Below are 25,914 nucleotides of genomic sequence, written 5' to 3'. Positions count from 1 at the left end.
ATATATAAATAGTTTAAAAGATGGGGTGGTAGGGGAAGTGGAATATTCAAATGGCTTCAGGAAGAAATCCAAATATTCTTCCTTGAAGCCTTTTTATCCACTTCTCCGAGGCTATGGGTCCCACAATTTACACCTATATATATATATATATGTATATATATATGCAAAACAACCACTCTGAAAGAATAGAGAAATTCCAAGCGCATTCGTGACTACTCACATTATCACATAGTCACGAAAGCGCTTGGAATTTCTCTATTCTTTCAGAGTGGTTGTTTTGCATATATATATATATATATATATATATATATATATATATATATATATATAGGTGTAAATTGTGGGACCCATAGCCTCGGAGAAGTGGATAAAAAGGCTTCAAGGAAGAATATTTGGATTTCTTCCTGAAGCCATTTGAATATTCCACTTCCCCTACCACCCCATCTTTTAAACTATTTATATATATATATATATATATATATATATATATATATATATATATATATATATATATATATATATATATATATATATATATATATATATATATATTTATTTATTATTTATTATCACACTGGCCGATTCCCACCAAGGCAGGGTGGCCCGAAAAAGAAAAACTTTCACCATCATTCACTCCATCACTGTCTTGCCAGAAGGGTGCTTTACACTACAGTTTTTAAACTGCAACATTAACACCCCTCCTTCAGAGTGCAGACACTGTACTTCCCATCTCCAGGACTCAAGTCCGGCCTGCAGGTTTCCCTGAACCCCTTCATAAATGTTACTTTGCTCACACTCCAACAGCACGTCAAGTATTAAAAACCATTTGTCTCCATTCACTCCTATCAAACACGCTCATGCATACCTGCTGGAAGTCCAAGCCCCTCGCACACAAAACCTCCTTTACCCCCTCTCTCCAACCTTTCCTAGGCCGACCCCTACCCCGCCTTCCTTCCACTACAGACTGATACACTCTTGAAGTCATTCTGTTTCGCTCCATTCTCTCTACATGTCCGAACCACCTCAACAACCCTTCCTCAGCCCTCTGGACAACAGTTTTGGTAATCCCGCACCTCCTCCTAACTTCCAAACTACGAATTCTCTGCATTATATTCACACCACACATTGCCCTCAGACATGACATCTCCACTGCCTCCAGCCTTCTCCTCGCTGCAACATTCATCACCCATGCTTCACACCCATATAAGAGCGTTGGTAAAACTATACTCTCATACATTCCCCTCTTTGCCTCCAAGGACGAAGTTCTTTGTCTCCACAGACTCCTAAGTGCACCACTCACTCTTTTTCCCTCATCAATTCTATGATTCACCTCATCTTTCATAGACCCATCCGCTGACACGTCCACTCCCAAATATCTGAATACATTCACCTCCTCCATACTCTCTCCCTCCAATCTGATATTCAATCTTTCATCACCTAATCTTTTTGTTATCCTCATAACCTTACTCTTTCCTGTATTCACCTTTAATTTTCTTCTTTTGCACACTCTACCAAATTCATCCACCAATCTCTGCAACTTCTCTTCAGAATCTCCCAAGAGCACAGTGTCATCAGCAAAGAGCAGCTGTGACAACTCCCACTTTGTGTGTGATTCTTTATCTTTTAACTCCACGCCTCTTGTCAAGACCCTCGCATTTACTTCTCTTACAACCCCATCTATAAATATATTAAACAACCACGGTGACATCACACATCCTTGTCTAAGGCCTACTTTTACTGGGAAATAATTTCCCTCTTTCCTACATACTCTAACTTGAGCCTCACTATCCTCGTAAAAACTCTTCACTGCTTTCAGTAACCTACCTCCTACACCATACACTTGCAACATCTGCCACATTGCCCCCCTATCCACCCTGTCATACGCCTTTTCCAAATCCATAAATGCCACAAAGACCTCTTTAGCCTTATCTAAATACTGTTCACTTATATGTTTCACTGTAAACACCTGGTCCACACACCCCCTACCTTTCCTAAAGCCTCCTTGTTCATCTGCTATCCTATTCTCCGTCTTACTCTTAATTCTTTCAATAACAACTCTACCATACACTTTACCAGGTATACTCAGCAGACTTATCCCCCTATAATTTTTGCACTCTCTTTTATCCCCTTTGCCTTTATACAAAGGAACTATGCATGCTCTCTGCCAATCCCTAGGTACCTTACCCTCTTCCATACATTTATTAAATAATTGCACCAACCACTCCAAAACTATATCCCCACCTGCTTTTAACATTTCTATCTTTATCCCATCAATCCCGGTTGCCTTACCCCCTTTCATTTTACCTACTGCCTCACGAACTTCCCCTACACACACAACTGGCTCTTCCTCACTCCTACAAGATGTTATTCCTCCTTGCCCTATACACGAAATCACAGCTTCCCTATCTTCATCAACATTTAACAATTCCTCAAAATATTCCCTCCATCTTCCCAATACCTCTAACTCTCCATTTAATAACTCTCCTCTCCTATTTTTAACTGACAAATCCGTTTGTTCTCTAGGCTTTCTTAACTTGTTAATCTCACTCCAAAACTTTTTCTTATTTTCAACAAAATTTGTTGATAACATCTCACCCACTCTCTCATTTGCTCTCTTTTTACATTGCTTCACCACTCTCTTAACCTCTCTCTTTTTCTCCATATACTCTTCCCTCCTTGCATCACTTCTACTTTGTAAAAACTTCTCATATGCTAACTTTTTCTCCCTTACTACTCTCTTTACATCATCATTCCACCAATCGCTCCTCTTCCCTCCCGCACCCACTTTCCTGTAACCACAAACTTCTGCTGAACACTCTAACACTACATTTTTAAACCTACCCCATACCTCTTCGACCCCATTGCCTATGCTCTCATTAGCCCATCTATCCTCCAATAGCTGTTTATATCTTACCCTAACTGCCTCCTCTTTTAGTTTATAAACCTTCACCTCTCTCTTCCTTGATGCTTCTATTCTCCTTGTATCCCATCTACCTTTTACTCTCAGTGTAGCTACAACTAGAAAGTGATCTGATATATCTGTGGCCCCTCTATAAACATGTACATCCTGAAGTCTACTGAACAGTCTTTTATCTACCAATACATAATCCAACAAACTACTGTCATTTCGCCCTACATCATATCTTGTATACTTATTTATCCTCTTTTTCTTAAAATATGTATTACCTATAACTAAACCCCTTTCTATACAAAGTTCAATCAAAGGGCTCCCATTATCATTTACACCTGGCACCCCAAACTTACCTACCACACCCTCTCTAAAAGTTTCTCCTACTTTAGCATTCAGGTCCCCTACCACAATTACTCTCTCACTTGGTTCAAAGGCTCCTATACATTCACTTAACATCTCCCAAAATCTCTCTCTCTCCTCTGCATTCCTCTCTTCTCCAGGTGCATACACGCTTATTATATGACCCACTTCTCGCATCCAACCTTTACTTTAATCCACATAATTCTTGAATTTACACATTCATATTCTCTTTTCTCCTTCCATAACTGATCATTTAACATTACTGCTACCCCTTCCTTTGCTCTAACTCTCTCAGATACTCCAGATTTAATCCCATTTATTTCCCCCCACTGAAACTCTCTTACCCCCTTCAGTTTTGTTTCGCTTAGGGCCTGGACATCCAACTTCTTTTCATTAATAACATCAGCAATCATCTGTTTCTTGTCATCCGCACTACATCCACGCACATTTAAGCATCCCAGTTTTATAAAGTTTTTCTTCTTCTCTTTTTTAGTAAGTGTCTACAGGAGAAGGGGTTACTAGCCCATTGCTCCCGGCATTTTAGTCGCCTCATACGACACGCATGGCTTACGGAGGAAAGATTCTTTTCCACTTCCCCATGGACAATAGAAGAAATAAAGAAGAACAAGAACTATTTAGAAAAAGGAGAAAAACCTAGATGTATGTATATATATATGCATGTGCGTGTCTGTGAAGTGTGACCAAAGTGTTAGTAGGAGTAGCAAGATATCCCTGTTATCTAGCGTGTTTATGAGACAGAAAAAGAAACCAGCAATCCTACCATCATGCAAAACAGTTACAGGTTTCTGTTTCACAGTCATCTGTATATGTATATATATATATATATATATAGGTTGTAGGTTGGTAGACAGCAACCACCCAGGGGGGTACTACCGTCCTGCCAAGCGAGTGTGAAACGAAAGCCTGTAATTATTTTACATGATGGTAGGATTGTGGTGTCTTTTGTCTGTCTCATAAATGTGCAAGATTACAGGTACGTCTTGCTACTTCTACTTATGTCACACTACACATACATGTACATGCTTATTTATACACACTCGTCTGAATTTTCTTTGATTTTATCTTAATAGTTCTTGGTCTTATCACTTTTCCTTTTATATCCATGGGGAAGTGGAATAAGAATCTTTCCTCCGTAAGTCATTCGTGTTGTAAAAGTCAACTAAAATGCCCGGAACAATGGGCTAGTAACCCCTTTTCCTGTAATAATTACTGAAAAGAATAAGAAAATTGTCAAAGTGGGAAGTCTGAATGTGAGTGGATGTTATGCAGATGATAAGAAAGAGATGATTGCGGATGTTTTGATTGAGAAGAAGCTGGATGTCCTGACTTTAAGTGAAACAAAGCTGAAGGGGATGGGAGAGTTTCAGTGGAGAGGAATAAATGAGATTAGGTCAGGGGTTTCAAATAGAGTGAGAGCTAAAGAAGGAGTAGCAATAATGTTGAAGAATAAATTATGGCAGGAAAAGAGGGACTATAAATGTATTAATTCAAGGATTATATAGAGTAAAATAAAGGTTGGATGTGAAAAGTAGGTTATAGTAAGCGTATATGCACCTGGAGAAGAGAGAAGTGTAGAGGAGAGAGAGAGATATTGGGAAATGTTGAGTGAATGCGTGGGGAGTTTTGAACCAAGTGTGAGAGTAATGGTGGTTGGGAATTTCAATGCTAAAGTGGGCAAAAATGTTGTGGAGGGAGTAGTAGGTAAATTTGAGCTATGTGTAGAAAGAGGTTTGGTAATAAGTAATACATATTTTATGAAGAAGAGGATAAATAAATATACAAGGTATGATATAGAACGTAATGAAAGTAGTTTGTTAGATTATGTATTGGTGGATAAAAGGTTGATGGGTAGGCTCCAGGATGTACATGTTTATAGAGGGGCAACTGATATATCGGATCATTATCTAGTTGTAGCTATAGTTAGAGTAAGAGGTAGAGGGGAAAAGAGGAAAATGGCAACAACAACCAAGAGGGAGGTGAAAGTGTATAAACTAAGGGAGGAGGAAGTTCGGGTGAGATATAAGTAACTATTGGCAGATAGGTGGGCTGGTGCAAGTGTAAGTAGTGGGGGGGTTGAAGAGGGTTGGAATAGTTTTAAAAATGTAGTATTAGAATGTGGGGCAGAAGTTTGTGGATATAGGAGGGTGGGTGCAGGAGGAAAGAGGAGTGATTGGTGGAATGATGAAGTAAAGGGAGAGATAAAAGAGAAAAAGTTAGCTTATGAGAGGCTTTTACAAAGCAGAAGTGTTATAAGAAGAGCAGAGTATATGGAGAGTAAAAGAAAGGTGAAGAGAGCGGTGAGAGTGTAAAAGGAGAGCAGATGATAGAGTGGGAGAGGTACTGTCAAGAAACTTTAATGAAATAATAAAAAAAAAAAATTGGAGTTAAACAAGTTAAGAAAGCCTAGAGAACGAATGGATTTGTCAGTTAAAAACAGATGGGGAGAGGGAGGTATTAGGTAGATGGCGAGAATATTTTGAGGAACTTTTAAATGTCGACGAAGAAAGGAAAGCGGTGGTAATTTCATGCACTGGCCAGGGAGGTATACCATCTTTTAGGAGTGAAGAAGAACAGGATGTGAATATGGGGGAGGTGCTTGAGGCATTACGCAGAATGAAAAGGGGTAAAGCACCTGGAACTGAGGGAATCATGACAAATGTTAAAAGCAGGGGGAGATATAGTGTTGGAGTGGTTGGTATTTTTGTTTAATAAATGTATGAAAGAGGGGAAAGTACCTAGGGATTGGTGGAGAGGATGTATAGTCCCTTTATATAAAGGGAAGGGGGACAAAAGAGATTGTAAAAATTATAGAGGAATAAGTTTACTGAGTATACCAGGAAAAGTGTACGGTTGGGTTATAATTGAAAGAATTAGAAGTAAGACAGAATGTAGGATTGCGAATGAGCAAGGAGGTTTCAGAGTGGGTAGGGGATGTGTAGATCAAGTGTATACATTGAAGCATATATGTGAACAGTATTTAGATAAAGGTAGGGAAGTTTTTATTGCATTTATGGATTTAGAAAATGCATGATAGAGTGGATAGAGGAGCAATGTGGCAGATGTTGCAAGTATATGGAATAGGTGTTAAGTTACTAAATGCTGTACAGAGCTTTTATGAGGATAGTGAGGCTCAGGTTAGGGTGTGCAGAAGAGAGGGAGACTACTTTCCGGTAAAAGTAGGTCTTAGACAGGGATGTGTAATGTCACCGTGGTTTAATATATTTATAGATGGGGTTGTAAAAGAAGTAAATGCTAGGGTGTTTGGGAGAGGGGTAGGATTAAATTATGGGGAATCAAATACAAAATGGGAATTGACACAGTTACTTTTTGCTGATGATACTGTGCTTATGGGAGATTCTAAAGAAAAATTGCAAAGGTTAGTGGATGAGTTTGGGAGTGTGTGTAAAGGTAGAAAGTTGAAAGTGAACATAGAAAAGAGTAAGGTGATGAGGGTATCAAATGATTTAAATAAAGAAAAATTGGATATCAAATTGGGGAGGAGGAGTATGGAAGAAATGAATGTTTTCAGATACTTGGGAGTTGACGTCTCGGCGGATGGATTTATGAAGAATGAGGTTAATCATAGAATTGATGAAGGAAAAATGGTGAGTGGTGCATTGAGGTATATGTGGAGACAAAAAACGTTATCTATGGAGGCAAAGAAGAGAATGTATGAAAGTATAGTAGTACCAACACTCTTATATGGGTGTGAAGCTAGGGTTGTGAATGCAGCAGCGAGGAGGCGGTTGGAGGCAGTGGAGATGTCCTGTCTAAGAGCAATGTGTGGTGTAAATATTATGCAGAAAATTCGGATTGTGGAAATTAGGAGAAGGTGTGGAGTTAATAAAAATACTAGTCAGAGGGCTGAAGAGGGGTTGTTGAGGTGGTTTGGTCATTTAGAAAGAATGGATCAAAGTAGAAAGACATGGAGAGAGTATAAATCTGTAGAGGAAAGAAGGCAGGGGTAGGGGTCGCCCTCAGAAAGGTTGGAAAGAAGGGGTAAGGGAGGTTTTGTGGGCGAGGGGCTTGGACCTCCAGCAGGCGTGCATGAGCGTGTTCGATAGGAGTGAATAGAGACGAATGGTATTTGGGACCTGACGAACTGTTGGAGTGTGAGCAGGGTAATATTTAGTGAAGAGATTCAGGGAAACCGGTTATTTTTATATAGCCGGACTTGAGTCCTGGAAACGGGAAGTACAATGCCTGCACTCTAAAGGAGGAGTTTGTGATATTAGCAGTTTGGAGGGATATGTTGTGTATCTTTATACGTATATGCTTCTAAACTGTTGTGTTCTTAGCACCTCTGCAAAAACAGTGATTATGTGTGAGTGAGGTGAAAGTGTTGAATGATGATGACAGTATTTTCTTTTTGTAGATTTTCTTTCCTTTTGGGTCACCTTGCCTTGGTGGGAGACGGCTTGTTACATATATTATATATATATGTATATATATATATATATATATATATATATATATATATATATATATATATATATATATATATATATATATATATATGTATAAATATATCTAACGGGCTCTGGAGCCAGACCTGCTCCCCCCAACAACTACAAACAATCGCACTGGGATGGTCCAATAGTGGAAAATATTGCCTCAACAATGCTTCAGAGTGTGTCAGGGAAGGATAGAGCCCGCCTCCTGGCAGTGAGAGCCCCTCATGCTGGGGACTTTCTGTTGGCTGTTCCCAACTCCAGCCTTGGCACACGTCTCGACCCACAGACCATCCGCATCAGTGTTGCCCTTCGACTTGCCGCCCCTATTCTCGCCGAACACAGGTGTATTTGTGGCAGTGAAGCAGCAGACCGATTCGGGTACCATGGTCTTGTGTGCCGTAAATCCGAGGGAAAGACTGCAAGACATGAGGAAGTTAATAACATTATCAAGAGGAGCCTCACAACAGCTGGATGCCCAGCAGTAAGGGAGCCACCCCAACTATGCAGATCTGATGGCAGCCAGAAGCGTCCAGATGGTATCACCCTTCAAGCCTGGACAGATGGGAAGCAGGTGGTGTGGGACTATACATGTGCATCTACCTTAGCTGATACCTATCTCCAATACACCAGGAAGGAAGGAGGGGCAGCTGCCAGCTTCAGGGAGTCCCAAAAGTCTATAAAATATGGAGAACTTGCCCATCATTATATGTTTGTTCCCATAGGCTCAGAGACCCTTGGCTCATGGGGAAAGAGTGCATCTAAATTCCTTAAGAAGCTGGGAAAAAGACTCATCAGGGTAACTAGGGATCCCAGGGCAGCTAGTTTTCTGTTCCAGCGGCTCAGTGCGGCTGTTCAAAGGGGTAATGCCTGCTGTATTTTGGGCACACGCCCCAGCTCTGAGGAGCTGGATGAGATTTTTGCCTTATAATCGGTGATACACACGTAACAACATGTACCGTATATGCCACCTTTATATCAACAATGTATCTCTTAAATCTTATGTACCATATTATGTAATAAAATATTCCTATTAGTAAAAAAAAATATATTTCAAAAGATGGGGTGGTAGGGGAAGTGGAATATTCAAACGGCTTTAGGAAGAAATCCAAATATTTTTCCTTGAAGCCCTTTTATCCACTTCTCCGAGGCTATGGGTCCCACAATTTACACCAGAGGTGGACCCCATCCTATTATATATATATATATATATATATATATATATATATATATATATATATATATATATATATATATATATATATATATATGTATATATATATATATATATATATATATATATATATATATATATATATATATATATATATATATATATATCTTTCAACGCACCAGCCGTATCCCACTGAGGCGGGGTGACCCAAAAGAAAAAAAAAATTCTTCTTTTAAATTTAGTAATGTATAGAGGAGAAGGGGTTACTAGCTCCTTGCTCCCGGCATTTTAGTCGCCTCTTACGACACTCATGACTTACGGAGGAATAATTCTGTTCCACTTGCCCATGGAGGTAAGAGGAAATAAACAAGAACAAGAACTAGAAAGAAAATAGCAGAAAACCCAGAGGGGTGTGTGTATATACATGCTTGTACATGTATGTGTAGTGTGACCTAAGTGTAAGTAGAAGTAGCAAGACGTACCTGAAATCTTGCATATTTATGAGACAGAAAAAAGGACACCATCAATCCTACCATCATGTAAAAGAATTACCGGCTTTTGTTTGACACTCATTTGGCAGGACGGTAATACCTCGCTGGGCGGTTGCTGTCTACCAACCTACTACCTATATATACCAACCTACCAATCTACTACATATATATATATATATATATATATATATATATATATATATATATATATATATATATATATATATATATATATATATATATATATATATATATATATTATACTACCCCCTTCCTTCCTCCCACACACACTCACTGATAATGGGCTTCAACGAGCCAAAAAATCTTCACAAGAACTGCATTATGATTATAATTAAAATGAAACGGTAAACCCACTAGGGTCATACAGCGCTCGCCGGAACTACAGAGATAACAGACTGTTACAAGTCTATAGAACTCTTCGCAAAACCCAGAGCAAGAAGGGGCTGCGAGGAACCTAGCTTCCACCATAGGAGACTAAAGGTTGTAAAGCCTCACAGTGTAGCACGAACACATGTAAACACTGACAAAGGAGGAAGAAGAAGAAGAAGAAGAAGAAGAAGAAGAAGAAGAAGAAGAAGAAGAAGAAGAAGAAGAAGAAGAAGAAGAACAAGAAGAAGAAGAAGAATAAGAAGAAGGCTGTGCTGAGCCAGTGTATGACTACCTTGGCGAATGAGAAAGGTTGCTTGTGACTACTGACTATCCCACCTCTCTCTCTCTCTCTCTCTCGCTCCCGGCGTGCGAAAGAGGCTGTGTGTTAGGACCATCCCTGAACATCCTGGACACAGCTAATACCAAACTCTGTCAGAAGTTAAATTAGGATTTCCCTAATAAAAAAAAATTAAACTTTGAACATGGAATAGCAAGTGTTTGGGGGGTTGAAGGGAGGAAAGGAGGGAAAGAAGAGAGAAAACGGGGAGAGGGAAAGAAGAGAGCCAAGGGAGGGTAGAGAAAAGCATACTAGAAGATGGAAAAGAGACGAGGCAGGAAAGAGAAAAATATAGAAAGTAATAAAAAGAAATTCTAGAGAAAAACAAAGATCAAATGAAACTAAACATTAAAGAAAAAATATGATGAAAGCAGAAATTGAAATAGGAACTAAAAAGAATTGCAGATGAAAACGACGATAGAGAAAGGAAGCAAAAAGCAAAGAGGACTTGGGAAAACGAAAATGAAAGGCGCAATAAAAATGGAAGAAGGTAAGGTGGTAAGGCACGAGTCTGGATGATGAATGGAAGACATAAGAGAAAACAGAATAAAGAAGAACAAATACGTTACCAACAGGGACAGTGACCATCAGAGAATTTACAAGCAACGTCAAGGCTCCATGCGTTACCAGCAGATAACGCCAGAGTACAGAATCCTTGCTGTTCTTATGGTCAACCGAGAGGGTGTTCCGGGGGTCATCGCCCCCGCGAGCCAATCCATAACCAGGCCACTATTTAATTTCGGAGGAAGCGCTTCACCCGTATGGGGCACATAGCGGATGGGGACTCGGAAGTGGGAGGATAATTTTCATCGAAGAAGAGGATAGCTCCAAGGAAGGGCAAGATAAATTCAACTTCTTGGATCAAGATCTCTTCACTAGAATCAAGAAATTTCTCTAAGGGCTACAGTTTTCGAAAACAAACATTCACGTACACACACACACAAACACACAGTCACACACACAAACACACAGTCACACACACAAACACACAGTCACACACACAAACACACAGTCACACACACAAACACACACACACAAACACACACACACACACACACACACACACACACACACACACACACACACACACAAGCACACACACGCACAAACACACACTCACACACAAAAACACACACTCACACGCACAAACACACAGTCACACACACAAACACACAGTCACACACACAAACACACACACACAAACACACACACACACACACACACACACACACACACACACACACACACACACACACGCACAAACACACACTCACACACACAAACACACAGTCACACACACAAACACACACACACAAACACACACACACAAACACACACACACACACACACACACACACACACACACACACACACACACACACACACACACACACACACACACACACAAAAGCTGCAAAATCTAGGGATTTTAATATACAATTATAAAAGCAATGTTTAAGGCAAATGTGATTAAATCACGTATGATATACCTTGCTGAATAACCCCCATAACATTCATGGTATTATATTTCTTTCCGCAGCAAGGATTTTACCCATATATAGCATTCAGGTGTGCATGATAGTAAAGGAAACTCGACCCTTGGATCACCAGCCTTTGTATAGCATCTAAGTACCACACCTTCAGTGGTGGACATGGTGACCCAGGAGAGCCAAACCAGTTGAGATTTCGATAGCAGAGAGTCGTTAGAATATCAAAATTGAAGATTGAGACACTGATGCAATATATGGGAATCTTTATCATGGAAACCTTTCGCCACACAGTGGCTTCATCAGTCCAATACAAAATACAAAGGGGTAAGGAGAGAAGAGGCTGTTTATCTCCAACACCTCCTCTCCTTACCCCTTTCTACTTTGTTCTGGACTGAAGAAGCTATTGCGTGGCAAAACGTGTCCTTAATTAAGATTTCCATATGTTGCATCAGTGTCTCAATCTTCAACTTGTCGGTTTTCAAAACCATTTATCACATATCAAAATTAGCTTTCGATGAATAATGCGTATAATTTATTATGGTTTTAATTCCGGTTCCTACAACTAAACTTATTTTGTAATTATATTTTAAACTAATATTTAAAATAGACAACTTGCGATCTAGGGTATTTTACCGAGATGACGTTTCGCCCATCAGGGTCTTAATAAAGTTCCTGGTAGACAAAACGTCTTCTTAATAAAATACAATAAACTGGGTATTTTGTCTTATTGAACTTTAGAAGGAACTTCCTCCTTATGAAGAGAATACAGAAAAATAAAAAAAAAATAAGATAAGCACCTTTTATTGAATATAAACAAATATCTTATAAAACAATTAAACATGAAATAGTCCTAACTAAAACAAATGAAGAAAATTTAAATAAATGAACAAATCAAAGGAAGAAGCCTAATATGTAGACGAAGATGTGAGTCTGCTGTTATGGCGCCCAGGAATCACTCGAGTGTAATGTGACGCTGGAGATAGCGTAGTGAGGTCACAGATGGTCATGACTATTGGAAAGTCCAGCACCAAACAGTTACAATGCTTTTGAAGGTGCACAGCTAGCAGTGTAGATAACAGGTAGCTGCCGCCCGTAGTAGTCAACTGGAAATTGGCAACGGAGTATAACGGACAAGGGCAGCTCTTCAATATGTTGCGGAGATGGTGGCTTTGTCCTCGTGGTATAGAAAAAACAGTTCTCGAATAAGGTGTTGACCTGCCCAGAAGTAGTGTAACAGTAGAGTTTCTCGTAATGATGCAGGAGTGTAGAACCAAAGGTGAATGACCAACAGAGTTACCTAGACGATGCCTTTGACTAGATCGAGGACTTTCACAGCAGTTCTCATGAAGCAGTAGGCAGGTAGACCAAAGGTGAAGGAACAACAGAGTTCCCAGGATTCCTGATTATTGTTTCTGACCTATTAGATCAATGCCGTTCTTCTCATTCCGCATCTGATGGGTGACCCACATCATCCAGCAAGGCTGAGAAGAAACAAAGGAAATTACAAGCCGAACAAGGAGGTTTGAAAGCAAAACTATTAAATTTTCAAGACCGGAGCTCTTTACTTATGGACATGATGAGAACAGGAAGCCAAGTAACGTTATTATAATAAATAAGAAGTGCTAAACCTACAAGGGTCATACAGCGCCGCCGGGCAGGGAAGAATGCAGGGATAATGGGCAGCAAGAGGGAGAGAGATGATTGTTAGGTCATGGAGTGCAGTGGGCAGTTGATAGAGCAGGGGGTAGAGGGTAGCAAAAGATTGAGGTAGAAAGGGCCTTGAGGAGTACTAGAGGCATCATCATCAGTGTTTGTGCAGTAAATCAGTTGCTGTCAAGAAGTCAATGAGAGAGTCTGGGTTAAAGGAGGGTCCATCAGCAAGAAGGGAAAGTAAAGTAAGGGCAGTAGAGGGATGACGTCGTTGGGGTAAATTCTGCGAGCTCGTTAACAGAGTGGCCAGTCCAACAGAATTTGGCTAAGAGAAGCTGGAACCTAGCAATCCTCACAGAGTGGATCAGGGCGCCTCTCCATGAGATAACCATGAGTAAGATGAGTGTGGCCGATGCAAAGGCGGGAGATAGTAGTATCCCAGCCCTGACACTGATGATAAGAAGACGGCCAGAAACCTATACTCGGTTTAATAGAATGTAGTTTATTATAGAGCAGATCAGACCAACGTTGTTGCCAATGGGCGCGAAGGAAGGTAGCAATTACAGCAAAATAGTCTGTGAATGAAATGCCTCTTTATGAAACTGGGAGGTCATGTACTGCTGACTCCGCAGCAGTGTCTGCCTGTTCATTGCCCTGTATGTCAACATGACCAGGGACCCAACAAAAAACAATATCTTTGTGCTTGCTAGAGATACGGCATAACCAAAGTTAGATGTGAAGAACCAGGGGATGAGGTGTATCAAATTTTCGTACAGATTCTAAAGCACTAAGGGAGTCTGAAACGACCACAAATGGTGACACAGGCATAGATGCAATGTGGATAAGCGCTACTATAATGGCATACAATTCAGCCGTAAAAATGCTAGCCGGGGATAATAAATGCCCTCGCACGACGCTGTCCGGAAACACTGCTGCGAATCCGACGTCTTCAGAAGACTTGGAACCATCGGTGTACACTGCGATGGCATGAGAATGAGACCGGAAGTGGTTAAGAAAGAGAGAGAGAGAAGTCACCGTAGGCAGTTGGGCTCTCGTGCATGGCAGTTGGCAAGAACAGACGCGAACCATCGGAACTTCCCAAGGGGGTAGGGAAAAGTGAGATGCTGTATGAACTTAGAAAGGTGGTAACTGAAGAGAAGACAAGAGTGAATGTAGACGAAGAGAAAAATGAAGGAGTAAACAGGGGCGACGAACAAATAAAGAACGTCTACTGTCATCAGTGACTATCGTATATATGGAAGGACTATGGAGGTCATGCTACATTTTCATGTCTGTCATTTCTTAAACTTTCCTTAGTTTCTACAGGAAACCAATATGTCCAGCGAACTCTTCTATGTTTGACTTTTTTTTCTGTTATGAATGCCTCATCTACAAAAACTTGTTTTTTTTTTTCAAATGCAATGAGCATCACAACGATCGGACAAGAATGGAATATTCACCTATGCATAGAGGCTCTCAACTGGTGAAGAGCGAAAAGCACTGAGGCATAAACATAATCCCTGGTGATGGATGGGATTAAGGCAGGAGAGGCCGCTGAATATATCTGGTCCCCATAATCGAGTTCGAATAAAATTAAGACTGAATGTAGTCGAAGGAGAGTTCTACGATCAGCCTCCCATGAAAGATGAGTGAGGGTTTTAAAGAGGTTCAGCCGGCTATGACAAGTTGTCTTCAGAGAGGTAATGTGAGGTTTCCAGGATAACCTACGGTCAAAGAAAAGGCCGAGAAACCTGACCGTATCACGTTCTGGGATACGCGAGCCAAATAAATATAATGGATGATCAGAGACGACAGAACGTCTAGTGAGTTTTAGTACTAGAAAATTTAAACCCATGAGTGGTGGCCCAATTAGAAACACGCTTGACAGCATGCTGGAGAGAAACTGCAATGAGGTGACAGTAAGCGCCTTCACAAGCTATAGCGAAGTCATCAACACAGAGCGATGACCAAATATTGGATGGAAGAACAGAGGCCAGATCATTTATAGCAAAGAGAAAAAAAGTTGTGCTCAGAACACACCCCTGGGGGACACCTTCAGCTTGGATAAAGTCTGGGAAAAGCATATTATTAACCCGAAAACGGAAATGTCTTTCAGTTAAGAAGTTCTGAAGGAAAAATGGTAGATTGCCCCTGAGGCCTAAGGAGTGGGCCTGGGCCAAGATATTATACCTCCAAGTTGTGTCATATGCCTTCTCAAGATCAAGAAAGATGGCAATAACTGAGTAAATATTGGCAAAGGCATTACAGACATAAGTATCTAAGCGTAGTATGGGGTCAATGGCAGAACGGCCCTTATGAAAGCCATATTGACTAATGGAGAGACTGTTGTGTCTCTAAATACCACATCAAACGTCTATTTACCAGACGTTCCATCACCTTGCAAACTGCACCGGCAAGAGCAATGGGACGATAGTGAGAGGCATCATGTCCCGTAGTACCCGGTTTGCGGAAAGGGAGAACAATGGCAGATTTCCACAGCTGGGGAAGAACTCATTGTGACCAAATAATATTAAAGAGCCGTAAGAGGACTGCAAGGGCTGACTTATGTAAATGCTGTAGCATACGAATATGAATGCCGTCAGGCCCAGCTGCCGATGATCGGCAAGCTGAGAGTGTTGCCTCCAGTTCCTGAAGTGTAAAAGGCACATTACAAGATTCCTCTCTGATAGAAAAAAGTTTAAGGGCTCTAACTCTCTGGCAGACTTTGAGGAACGAAACGAGGGGAATAGATAAAGCCCTTGAGAGATACGGACAAGATGATTACCAATTTCGGTGGCAGCGTCAAGAGGGTTTGCGATATCAACACCGGCAACCCAAAGGACAGGAGCCGGGTCGGGAGAGTTAAAAATTTACCACTCAGTTTCCGTACTTTTTTCAGATTGCACTCATAGAGGAAGTAGAAGTGATGGTAGAAACATAATCCCACCAGCGTCACGGATGACACGGCGAGCAATCGCTCTCTTCTGCTTAAAAACAAGGTGTCTCTCTGTGGTTCTATTGTACCAGTACCTTCCCCACGCAGCACGTTTCAAACATACTGTCCGAGCACAAGCAGACCACCACCAAGTCATGCGCTTCTGAAAATGCCTGCCAGAGGTTTGGGGTATAGAATGTGAAGCTGCTGTTAAAACTGAGGTCTAGAAGAGATGTAAAAGATCATCGATGGAGGACGAAGGAACCTCACTAAAAGCAGTTAGATGCAAGTAAAGGTCTCAGTTTGCTTGGTCAAATTGTCAGTGTGGACTACGAGGAGATGGTGAATACAAAGGAGAAGTAAGGATGATTGGAAAATGTCTAGTACAGTTGAGGAAGAGCAGACCTAGGGATCGATGCAAGAGAGAAAATGAATACGAAAATGGGTGGGGGTACCCGTATTTAAAACATGGAGGGGGGAAGAAGCGAGAGAAAAGCCTCCAACTGAATGTCACGGAAGTCACAGTGAGACCCTTCCCCTCCCCAGAGGAAATGGTGGGCATTAAAATCACCAAGTAACAGAAGTAGTGGCGGTAAGGAAGAAACCAGAAATGCAACATCTGGGATAGATAATACCCAAGAAGCTGAGAGATACAAAGAACAGATTGTATACCACTTATTCAAGTGGATACGGGCTACAATGTAATGCAGCGAACTATAAACAAAGAGCTTACGGTATGGAATACCGGTGCGTATGAGAAGTGCACTCTCATTAAAGGTTCCATCGGCGAAAGGATTCCGATGAATATAATAAATCATAGCCCGAGATGAGATGGATAACAGAGGAGCATAATTTGGGTTCTTGTAAACAAACACAAATGAGAAAACTGATAGAGCAACACCTCAAGCTTACCCCAGTTACCTCTGAGGCCGCAGATATTTCAATGTAAATAAGCCATGATTTACGAAGAGAAAGATACAAGAAATCTGAAGGTAGAGGTATCTATGGGCTAGTAGGGTTAGAAAAGTCCACATGTGGAGGCACCAGAAAACTTTTAAGCATTGAGCGATTGGGACGCTGTGAAGAAAGGAGTTGTGCAGATGGAGAAGAGTGAAGAGGAGGAACAGGTGGTGGATCAGCGCCCATCAGTGGTCTAGTCTCCTCATTATATTCTGAGATAGCTTCAAGTGTTTCAGAGAAGGACGTTGTATGTCGTACAATAATGGAGATGGGAGGAGGGCGAGTAAAGATGGGGGTGACTATGGACTGTACTTAAATAGGGGGGGGGGACTAAAGGGTAGAGAGAGCTAGAGAAGAAGCTTGGGAGGGTACAGGAAGGGAAGTAACCTGGGAGGGTGGCAGAAGAAGAAGAATCTTGGGAGGGGACAGGAGAAGAAGGTACTGTAAGAGGAGGAGCATGAACCTCCACACTCACAACAGAGCCAGTTAGAGGTGAAGAACCAGGTACAGAGACTGGGAAGGAAAAATGTGCAGGTTGCAGAAGGGAAGGAAGGGTTAAAGGAGATTTTAACAATTGGGATGTTTAGGACTTCGGAGAAGGAGAGAGGCGATGGGGAGTAGGTGCTGTATGTGGTCTTGTAGACACAAACTTGTGAGAAGAGGAAAAGGCGAGAACAGAATGAGGTGCCGAGGTAGGGACCTCTGAGTCCAGGAGAGCAAAAGAATTAGAGGAAGGGGTAACCACAGAGGAGGCTGCAGAAGTTGGGACCCCAGAGGAGGGGGGACGTTTAGTAATTCGAGAATAAGAAATACGGGAAGTCCCCCTTGTAGGCGTAGATGACAGACTGCCATAGCATATGGGAGGCCTTCTGCCTCTTTGAGACAACGGATTTCACGCTCATTTAAGTAAATTTGGTAAAATGGTGAGCCTCATGCCAATCAAGGCAAGAGGCAGGTAGACTACAAGATGCATTCGTATGGTTGTCGGTACCACAGACTGGGCAGTCAGCCATGGACCTGTAATATTTTGCTGGATGACCAAAACGCCAGCAATTTCTAGACTGCTGCAGTGTAGGGATCACCTTTCGAACTTGTAAATAGTGTCCCACAATATATACAGAGGATGGAAACTCACCGCAGTCAAAAGCTAGGTGAGGTACATGGCAAGGGTATCGTCTCCGCCTGCAGGCAGGGAAGACAAGTGTCTACTTCGAGGATTGGGAGGACTTGGATTTCTAGCTGTTCCAGAATGTCATCCCCACATGTCTGGAAATTCTGTTGGACAATGGTATGGGGTAGAATGACAGTACCACTGCAAGAATTGAGGGAATGATGTTTTTCAATAGTTCCAGGAATAGTATCGATAGTTGTAAGGAGAGAAAGAGCATGAGCTTGGTTAGCATTCTGGACAGTGATGAGAGCATGAAAGAATATGTCTCTACCAACATGCCGTAGGAGCACCTTGCCAATACTATGGTCGGAAAGATAGGCAGTAGAGGAAGTCAGTCACAGAGTAAAAAAAGAACTTAGTCCATTGTATATTTTGAGATGGCGTGTAAAGGGAGTGCGTGACGTGCTGGTCTTTTCTGAGTAGAATGAGAAGGAAGCGAAGAAGTATCATCAGGTAAGTGTGAGACCGGAGTTGGTCCAACGTGGGACAGGCGGACGATCCAAAACTTGCCGCACTGTAGAGGGAGAAGCGGGAAGCAAAGTCAAAGAAGAGCGGAGGTCAGATATATCATAGGAATCAGTCAGAACTCTGGTATCTGAAGCAGGTGACGAAACGGCACCAGCAAGAGGTACAGAGGCATTAGAAAGAGTGGTCAAATAACGAGGCAGGGTCGGAACAGGGTGCGATATCAGTAAGGGGACCGGGGAGGAGCACGATCATGGATTTGAGACTCCATGGTCTTGTCACTTCTTTCTTTTTTTCTCGAAAAAAAGAGAAAAAAAGAAAAAAAACAAGAAATATATGGGGGAACATGGAGGAATAGTTTCTAGGAAGCAAAAAAGGGCTGTAAATTCCCCCTCCGCACCCAAGATGACCCCAGCACCTCAACTAGTGCAGATACGGCATGGAACCCGTGCCATACCCTACCCTTCATTCCAGTAAACCAGCAGTCTGGGATAGCAACCTCACATCCGCTGAGCCACCTCGGTGGACAAAAGAGAGAGCGGCCACATACCCTTCACAAAGCATACCTCCTTCGGCCACCCCCCTCCCCAGGAATCTGACAGGCAGCCTCCAGAAATACACCTCTCACCCGAAAGACACCCAAATCCACCCTCCAGGAGACCGGAGAGGGATCGAGGCATCCCCAGGTGATCTAGATTCCACGGCAAACTACACCCTACCTACCTAGGAACTAGAGTGCCTGTGGGAAGAATCGCAAAGGCTGAAAATAGGAAGGGAATAGGGGAGGAATGGGGAGGAGGAGGAGGAAAGGGAAAAGGGGGGATGGGATGGGGAAGGGTGGATTGGGGGTAATTAGGTTCGGTCTGAGGAAGGAGACCAAAACGTCTACTTCCTCAGACCAAGAGCCTCTTCACCACGCCAAGAAGCCCTCCTTGAAGAGGCCAAGTGACATTACTCAGTCCGTCAGGGTCCCTTGTTGCCTCTCACCCGGTGGGAGGGAGGGGGGGTTAAGATAACCACTCACATACCCCGTTCTGAACGGTCATAATACCAGTCGTACTTTCTTCACCAATCATTCAGTCTTCCACTCTTATGTAATTAATTTTTCCCTCACACTTATTAACATACTTGTCGATATATACTGCCACTGATTTACAGTGAAAGCTTAAGCCAGTCTTTATTGAACAAGGTTTATCAATATTTCGAAAAAAATTACCACCCGCTTCTGAGAACACTAACTCAGTGGTTTCTGCTGGCAGCGTAAAATACTGAATTTCTTACGTCTGCCAGAAAAGCTTTTACATATATGTATGACACCACACTTGTACGTGTATGACACCAGACTTGTACATGTATGACACCACACTTGTACATGTATGACACCACACTTATACATGTATGACACCACACTTATACGTGTATGACATCACACTTGTACGCGTATGACACCACACTTGTACGTGTATGACACCACACTTGTACGCGTATGACACCACACTTGTACGTGTATGACACCACACTTGTACGTGTATGACACCACACTTATACATGTATGACACCACACTTGTACGCGTATGACACCACACTTGTACGTGTATGACACCACACTTGTACGTGTATGACACCACACTTGTTCGTGTATGACACCACACTTATACATGTATGACACCACACTTATACGTGTATGACACCACACTTATACGTGTATGACACCTGCCTTAATCCTTTTTCTTGTTTTATATTTACAAGGCAGAAGAAGAGTTTGGTTATTCAGAGTTATGTTCATGTACTGTTTCTAAAATAATGAAATTCACACAGCCATTATCGCCATTAATTTACTGCCCTAGAAATAATAATCACATAGATAATTTGATCACACTCCGCAAACCATAAATAGTTCCGTGTCACTGGCCAGAAGTGCCAGCAAATTATGAGTAGTTAGGTAAGACACATATGCAACAGTTAGGTATCTTTATTTCGAAACGTTTCGCCTACACAGTAGGCTTCTTCAGTCGAGTACAGAAAAGTTGATAGAAGCAGAAGAGACTTGAAGAAGCCTACTGTGTAGGCGAAACGTTTCGAAATAAAGATACCTAACTGTTGCATATGTGTCTTACCTAACAACCTGTCGGTATTTTATACCATTTTATTGTTCACTCAAATTATGAGTAAAGGAAAAATGTTCCTACTATTTATGCCGAAAGAGGTAATGGGTCCTTAGGCAAGCGAACGTTCAGTAGAGTGCCTCTTCCCCGTCCCAGAGAAGAACTCTCATTCTACTCAAAGACATGAATCAAAGAGCATCACCGCATTACGGTGACCCAGCCTAGAAGGTCCTATATCATTACTTCTAACTTGTTACCGACAGTCTGTGCCATCGTATACACACGACACCTTTGGACTCTTACTTACCGACTTAGGACTTATTTATCCAGGTGAAAAGTATTTATTTATCCAGGTGAAAAGTACAATTGTGTGTGTATCCGAGTCGTAGCGTTGATTATAATGAAATCTCTCTTCCCTTCAAATTCCCCAATTGCATAAATTAAGGCGGACATTAGCAATTTAGCAACATTGAAGCTCAACTGTTGGTGAAACGAAGTATTTAAAATGCATTTGAATTTTCATTAAGCTAATATTTTGCAAAATCTGCTAAATGTTCGCAGTTGATTAATTTTAGCTGCAGCTTTCGTGACCATCTTGAGTCGTCGTCACGACACTGCAGCATTGTTGTTCACTGTGATTCCTAATTGCTTAGATTCTAAGGCTAATTATTTAAGGAATTGCCAAGTCTCTCCAACAGGGTTAAGGGCAGGTTATTGACGAAGGGCTTTTCTGCTTACGGTTTTGTAGAGGGAAACAAACGCTCCCTGCTCCTATGTCTTTAAAATTCACGTCAGATATTTTTCCATACCGTCATATCTCAAAAATTAATACAGAATGGAATTTTGTGTGGAATGGACGCTTGTGTACAGTTCAGAATATTTATTAAATGAAACGTTTCGCCATGAGTGATTTCATCAGTTTAATGAACCTGTGCAAATTATTTTTTTACGTAAATCACCTGCAGGAGGCTTACAGAGCATTACTTGAGTTATTACCTGCAAGGAATTTGGGTGAGGTAAGTGGGACTTAATCACAGTAAGTCAATGAACTGCAACTTCAACTGCCCACTTCACCACTTTCACAAAAGCTAGACCTGACATTAAATTAATAATTATAATATTAAAACCAGCTACTCTGGTAATTAAAATTATGTGGACTGTATGGGATTTTGGTTTACTTGCTGGGTACACAAACTATTCATATTAATATTTACCATTTAATTACTGTAGACTGATCACACCACAACACCTGCCTAACACCTAGATCTTACACTGGCCAGCTAGAATCTAAATGCAAGGACTAATGGTGCACTCCCCTTTGAGTAATGTTCGCATTTATCTTCCGCCATCCACACGTAATTCTTGAAATCCCGCAAATTTCCTGTCCCAGTTCTACAGCTAGGGACATTAACATGGGCTCCTATTACAAATTCGGGCCAAAACACCCCATTATGGCCTCGATGACACCGGATTATTAGTTGATTGTAACAACCAGTGTACACACATTAAATTCAACTTGGCATCTCCCACCGGCGTCTCTACTGGCTGTTTTCTACCCCCTCCCTCAAAACTTCTCCCAGGGTCCAAACAGCATCATATTTTATTACACAATTATTGTATTATTCATTCATTTGGTCTACCTTTATCTTTGATATACCTTTGAAGAGTTTTGAGAGTTTCACTACTCTTGGAGCCCGGTCATGGGCCAAGCTCGTCTGGTGCTTGCCTAGTCAACCTGGCCATTGCTCCTGGAGGCCTGCTGCCCCACATATCCATCACAGCCTGGTTGATCTGGCATTTCTTAGCATTCATGGTTTCTTGCCTCGTTTCTCCATTATCTTCTGCCGTTTGGAGCTGCGCTGTGGGACATGTTTATATACTCGTGCAAGATAATCTTTGAAGGCAACGGAGATGGATTCCTTGTAAGATTTAGAGTTGTGTTCCACCATACCGTAATACAAAGTAACAAGGGCATTCCATCGCCCCTGAACCTGATCTGTTGTGAACTGGTATCCATAAGCCAGAAGATACTGTCGAATCTGATCCCACACCCTGTATCTCAAGCGAGTTGCCCCAGTCTGACCAAGACATTGGATTCCATTTGCTTCAAGCCGCTTAATTAAAAGCAGTGTGGTTCTAGAATCCCAAATTCGAAACAGATTATTAAGGTCATCAAAATATTAGCAAGTTTTTCGATTGTACAAATTATTGTGATTAACTGTATTGCGATATTTCTTGCACAGCTCTCGCCACAGCATGCGAATCTGCAACACAGTGAACAGGTAGCCAGCTTCAGTAAGCCCAGCTAGAATCATCTCCCATGCATCTGTCCATGCCATTTGTGGCTTAATAAATGTCCTGAACTGAACAGTTATAATTATTATCATGGGGGAACGCTAAACCCGTAGGGATTATACAGCTCCTGTGGGAGGGGGGAATGTAAGGTATTCAGGCTCAATTCTGGAAACTGGAGCACAGATCCAATTTCCTAGATCAAGAGCCCCTCACCAGCGTCAAGTGAGCCTCCCTTGAGGGGAAATTGAACACAAGTGACTGTTTAGAACAAGAAGGAAATTATATCCACACATCACTTGCTCAGTTATTTCTTAAAAACAAAAGCTACTCTAAGCACTGAAAATAATTACTAATCTTTAGATATTTGACTCTAACTTCAGTGGCCTGGTGGCTAAAGCTCCCGCTTCACACACGGAGGGCCCGGGTTCGATTCCCGGCGGGTGGAAACATTTCGACACGTTTCCTTACACCTGTTGTCCTGTTCACCTAGCAGCAAATAGGTACCTGGGTGTTAGTCGACTGGTGTGGGTCGCATCCTGGGGGACAAGATTAAGGACCCCAATGGAAATAAGTTAGACAGTCCTCGATGACGCACTGACTTTCTTGGGTTATCCTGGGTGGCTAACCCTCCGGGGTTAAAAATCCGAACGAAATCTTATCTTATCTTACAATATATTTGATTATAGTGTATCTAACCGCGCAGGTTAGCGTACACACTAACAAAACACACCAGGATTCCCCGTTCCTATATAAATACAATTTTATACAAACAATTTTAACTTTATACACTATAAAGTGGGTTAAATTATATACGACCCAACTCCTACATTATCAAAGATGACACAGAAACAATGAACACATATTTAAGGTTCACGGTTATTCAACATTCAACACTTAATTAGAAGTCTAAAGTTGAAACGTAATTACTATTATTTATAGTAATTTCAGTATACCAATAATTATATAAATACTTGTCAGAGGATGTGACTTGTGTGAACAAAGTACAGAATTTTTAACGTACGTATGACACGCAAAGGAAGCATCAATTGTTCTGACAAATTAGTCAACGTACGGCTAATGGAACTGCGTAGTGTGACATTAGAAACACTCGGAATATACAACACATAATCTAAACAAATACTTAACGCTATAAGCAGTTAGTCCAGGAAAATACACAACACAAATTACCGACAAACACCAAATATGTATACGACACAAGACACGCACACAATGTAAAGTATACAAATAACAAAAAAAAGGCACAATACCGTGACTGGAACGATACACAAATAACCCGCACATAGAAGAGAGGAGCTTACGACGACGTTTCGGTCCGACTTGGACCATTTACAAAGTCACACTAGCCAGAAGTACGAACGAACGAACGATAGTACAGGTAAGATCCCAATTGGGATGAGCGGGGAAGACGGGACAGACGAAGAATAGTGCTGGAGAGGAGTGTTCTTAGTCGTAGAAATAGAGCCAGGCGATCGTGGGACAGATATTGAGAAGAGAAATTCAGGCTCTTCTATTGGGACTCCGGTGGGGTGAGCGGGGAGGACGGGACAGGCAAAGATTAGCGCTAGAGAGGAGTCTAGAATTGAGCCGTGTCTTAACCCTAAAGCTAAGGCGAAGGCGGGTCAGAGAATGGTACCTGTCAGCGAATCCAAGGTTATTTGTAAATAGGGTTAGGAGCAGGATCATACAAGGAGTAGAAAAGGTTGTGTTGGTTTGTGGGTCTGCGAATGTCTTCGTCAAGGAGAGAGGTCCAGTAGTCGTGTCGTGTCTCAAGTTTGTCTATGTCTGTCACTGAGCGTCTTCCAGTACAGATTCAGCGCAGGGATGTCTAATTGGGCATGGAGAGACTCGCTTGTGGCGAAGTCTTCCCATCTGACATCAAGCACCCAGCGTAGCGCCTTGTTCTGGACACGCTGCAGTTTAAGTTCGTTTTAGCTGCAAGAGAGAGGGCTAGAGGAGAGTAAGTTATCTGAGGACGTATTAGGGATTTGTAGAGGTGTAGTTTGGTGCGTTGGGAGGCATGTTTCAGCTTAGAGGCCCGCAAGGGCCTTACTAGCTATTGCATGTCTTGAGTGAATGTGTCCGTGTAAGCGAAGAAGGTAGTCAAGATTAACGCCAAGGACAGTGACAGATTGTGTGATGGGGATGTAAGTGCGGGTGCCAGCTGTTCTGAGCTCGACAGGTAATGGAGGATCACGTTTACTGTAGTTAAAATATGTAATGCTGGATTTAGCTGCATTGGTTTTGATCCTCCATTTTTGTTCCCAGATGGCTATACTGTCGACCTTATTTTGTGTTTTGTGTGAGTGTATCTATATTGGCATGAGTGATAAGTTGTGTAATGTCGTCTGCATAGGCTAGTGTGATGGAGTTTTGGTATACAGGTGTTGGAATGTCGTTAGTGTATAAAATGTAGAGGGTAGGGGAGAGGACAGATCACTGGAGTACTCCAGCATTTAGTGTGAAGTAGTCAGAGTAACAGCCTTGGAATTTGATTCTCATGGTACTGCCGTCTAGGAAGTTGCAGAGGAGTTTACGAGTAGTTAGAGGCAGGTTAAAGTTAGTGCAGAGTTTTTACTTGAGCCCATCGTGCCAGTGTCAAAAGCTTTTTCAACGTCTTTGCAACCAGGGCTGTTCTGTTTCTTTGTTTTGTGTTGATGTGGATGTAGTTGAGAATGTGTTAATGGTAT

Source organism: Cherax quadricarinatus, chromosome 32 (assembly GCF_038502225.1).
Source record: "Cherax quadricarinatus isolate ZL_2023a chromosome 32, ASM3850222v1, whole genome shotgun sequence".
Taxonomy (NCBI): Eukaryota; Metazoa; Arthropoda; class Malacostraca; order Decapoda; family Parastacidae; genus Cherax; species Cherax quadricarinatus.
Note: the sequence above shows the minus strand (reverse complement) of the source record.